At 37.0% G+C, this 4,248-nt stretch overlaps 1 long non-coding RNA gene across 1 annotated transcript; it reads right to left on the bottom strand.

Annotated features, from left to right (window-relative positions):
• Nucleotides 1–820: 820 nt before the first annotated feature.
• Nucleotides 821–3,787, bottom strand: LOC131023881 (uncharacterized). The gene is made up of 3 exons (XR_009101556.1): nucleotides 3,570–3,787; nucleotides 1,649–1,715; nucleotides 821–1,046 (listed from the first exon to the last, which is right to left on the bottom strand). It is a non-coding gene; the product is annotated as an uncharacterized LOC131023881 (long non-coding RNA).
• Between the last annotated feature and the right edge of the window lie 461 nt (nucleotides 3,788–4,248).

The following is a 4,248-nucleotide window of genomic DNA, read 5'->3' as shown; positions in this document are numbered from 1 at the left end:
CGCTCGTTCACAACGCTGTAAGGTGGAAGAAAGCCCATGCGCACATAGCACAAATAAGAAAGGTGAAAGTGGGCATCATTGACATAAACCTCGAGTGGGAGTAACTGATCCAAACACCTTCGAGTTAATAATAAACGAGAATTCGATCGAGGAAACACAATCCATAATAAGAGAGACCCACGAATTAGGGAACCCCAATGCCTCCATCATAGCCTTCAAAAAACCCCATTCCACTCGATCATAAGCCTTTCGCATGTCCAGCTTAGCCGCTGCATAGCCCTTCTTTCCCTTATTTCTCCCTCTCAACCAATGCATGCACTCGTAACCCACCAAAATATTGTCCGTGATGATCCTACCCGGAATGAAAGCACTCTGCTGCTCATCGATAACCTCTCCAAGAACACCTCGTAAACGATTGGCTAGAGCTTTCGTGACAATTTTATACGTGGTGTTACACAGGCTTATCGGTCTGAACTCCGCGACTGAAGTAGGATTCTTCTTCTTTGGAATAAGTACAATATGGGTTTTGTTCCAGTCTTTGATGCTCGCTCCACGATTCAGAATAGATAAGGCCTCTCGAACCACTGTCGGACCAATTTCTCCCCAAAATTTCTGAAAAAAGAGAGGAGGAAAGCCATCTGGACCTGGGGCTTTGTCACAGCCCGCCCTAACTATGGATAGTTAGGCCGAGTGATCCACGACTAGGGATGGGGTTAAAGAAGAAGGGGAAGAAAAGGGGCGTCATTTATAGCCGTAAAACTTACTCATCTTAATAAAACTCGTCATTTTTATTCATTAATACTCAATTGAAAACAGTCTATGAAAGACAGCATAAAACTTAATTAATATCATTAATCAAGTTATACATCGTATGAAACCATTCTCTTAAGACTCAAAGTATGACATAACATACTATAACATCAACAACATCTTGCAGCGGAAAGTAGCTAGACATATGTATGAAGACATATTCTAGACAGGTTAACTATTTATTAACAACCCTGGAGACTCCGCTCATTGCAGCACCATCATCACATCAGCTCAACCTGCACATTTAGAAAACATATGCAGGGCTGAGTACAAAAGCACTCAGTGGGCACGTATGCCTAGGTATAAAAATACATGCTTCAAAACTGTAAATTGTCATGCCATCATAAACAGTACAGCAAGGGAGTTTTTCGCTAAAAAGGCCCAAGCTTACTAAGTTCATTTGTGATTCTTAAAGTTCGTCTGATCAGACTAAGTTCTTTTGTAATCTATCATATCTGAAACTGTGTGCCGGAGAGGTGGCCACCTCTCACGGTCACTTGACCGGCCAACCCGCTAGATGACTCACGGTCACTGGTGTACACTAGCCCTGGCAGGATAGCTATCAACTGCTCAGGACCCGAATTCGATTGCATCATTGGCAAAGCCAAAGCAGATAGATATCATACTAAAATTGAAACATTTTATGGCAAGACAATAGTTGAAATAACTTTAACTCAAAGATTTTGTCATGAAATAACTTGCTTGAACGTAACATTTAAACTCATTTGATATATATGAAACTGAAATTAACAGTTAGATCATCTCATGCATTCATTCGTATAAGAGGCCTACGACACGCAGGGGATCTCTATATACGTATAGTAAAAGTAATGCCCACCTCGTTGTGTCTCTGTATCAATGAGTAACGTCACTCTCTCCCTCAAGTCGTTACTTCCCAAAAGGACCTTCATCGTTATGAAGAATTGGTGAGAAGTTATAAAAGAAACCTCAATTAATAATCTAATTTCTTTTATGAAACATTAGTATCTCTAATGTTCATCTCTCTTGATTGTTAATCAATATAACAATTATTATCTCTCGTCATTACTCATTAATTATAACATCCTTATGTTATAATTAGCAGCGCTTCAATTAAAAGAAATATTTAACACATCGAAAAGTCCACTTTCTTAGCAGATCTATTCGCTCTCATCTCGTCTAATTAACCAATTAGAAAGTTAAACTTTCCATTAGGCATGTATTTGAGTCACGGGTCAACAAGAATCGACTATGCTCAAATTCTAATTTCACTAAAAATTTCGACATGACCTATTCATATATAATGTCAGCCACGAGATTTCAACGCGTGAATCTCACTACGTGAACTCGTCTCTCGACTCAAAACTTAACATCTTGACATCTTTTCAACGCAAACCAAACAATTCAAAATCATCAAAACTCTTTATCAGTAAACTATCATTTATACTCGACACCAATTGTTCGAGTGTCAGATACCAACATTTATGTGCGTTAATCATAACTCTCACAACTCACACCATTTAGTCATATCGTATCATCCATCAAAACAAATATAATCAAGTTATTTTCTAGAAAGTTTTGCTGTTTTTGTGTCATCTTTAAAAATTCATAACAACCAACTCAATCATCATAAACTCTCATACCAATTGATCTCAAAAACTCCATGAAGTGTAGTTCACTCTAAAAATGGTAGTTAACCAAAAAGGTTAAAGGTTTTTGGAGATATTGCTCTTTTAGTGCAGGCTGTCAAAGATTGACAGTTTCTGCCAATTTTGTTTAGGCCATTAGAAACCAAGGCAAACCTTAATAAAATTCCATCAAATTTAATCAGCCAAAACTAAAGGTATCCTTGAAGATTTGGTTAAAATTTCACAAGAGAAAACGTTCATATGATCTGCCAAATAAACAATGAAACTCATACACTTTTACTGTTGGAAAAATATGACAGCAGAACAGGGCATTTTTGAAATAATAAACTGCTCTGTTTCAGAGGTCATAAAAATCGAAATATTATGTTTTTAGAAAAGTATTGAAGTCTAGTTTCGTTTAAAAAAAACGGTGATGCAAAATCCTTCATGGATTAATAGATATAAACGTTTTTGTGAAGTCTACCAACAGTTGACAGATTCTGTCAAGGATTTTTTCAAAATATCTTTAAAATACCAAACATCATCCAAAAGACATGAAATTTTGCAGCGACGAAATACACATATCATAGATAAACATACTAAAATTTCAGAGCCATCAAGCAATGAAAACTCATCGAAACATAAGCTTGAAACTGCTGTAAAATTTTTACAGAATTCCAGTTTTAATTTCGTTCAACAATTATCATCCATAAATTGTAAATCAATTAGCATGCTCATGTGATATCGTAGAACACATATACGCAATAATATTCATTATGCAACGTCCCAAACTTCACGAATTTAAATAATCATACTCTAAAAACTTATACAATTTTCGTGCTTGGAAAAATACGAATTTAATATATATCAATTTTAGCATACCCTTAAGCACAAATATCAAGTCAAAACGATCAAACAAAAATCGAAAGACAAGCTAATATGTGAAAAACGGGGCTGCCCTCATGGGTTTCATAGCTACGGTTCGTTCCGTTCTTACTCCCTTCATTAAACATGCTCAACATCTACCCAAGAACAACATACTAAAATTTCACGACGATCCGACGTCGTTTCAAAATAAAGTCGAGAATCGACGTTTTTCGACGTCGACGAAAATCGAAAAGAAAACCATCAAAACGTAGGTAGAGATCTTACCTACTTAGATACGTGTTCGAAAAGATGATCGGGGCTCGTCTTCTCGCTCAAAACGGAGCTCAAAAGCTCCAACTCCTCAACAATGGAGATATGCGTGAGTTGTGTGTGTGTTTAGTGTGTGTGAGATAATTAAAAATTAAAAGTGAGGGGTGTTGGCTGCTAACAGCCGTAAGTAAGTGAGGGGAAAGGGGTTTGGGCGGTTGGGGGGTGGTTAGGGGTAGGGTAGGTTAGATATTTAGTCGTTAAATATCTCGTCTCGTCTCGTCTCGTCTTAACGACTAACTACCCATACTCTTCGTTACTCGTCCTCTCAACTCCTACTCACTTTCATTACACTCGTAATTCTATATAAATATAGAAAACGCATGCCCGTTTTCGAAATTCTGATAAACGAGCTCGGTTCGTTTATCGAGAAATCCCGATTTACTATTCACTCGTCGTCCAAAAATAAAAACTTTCATTATTGGACTCGTATCGAAAAACTAAGAATATTTCTCGACGACGTGCACGTAAGATTTTGAAAGTCGACAAACAGACGAAATAGCAGTATTTTTACTATTCATCGTCAAAAAGTCAAAAAATTTCAAAAACGTCTTAACGGACTCAGATTTCACTTCCGAGTTCACCGTCCTCATTCAAATAATTATCTCGAATTATTCAAATACTCAAACTCAATTAC

This window comes from Salvia miltiorrhiza, chromosome 1 (genome assembly GCF_028751815.1).
Source record: "Salvia miltiorrhiza cultivar Shanhuang (shh) chromosome 1, IMPLAD_Smil_shh, whole genome shotgun sequence".
Taxonomy (NCBI): domain Eukaryota; kingdom Viridiplantae; phylum Streptophyta; class Magnoliopsida; order Lamiales; family Lamiaceae; genus Salvia; species Salvia miltiorrhiza.
This window is presented reverse-complemented; position numbering and strand designations above follow the sequence as displayed.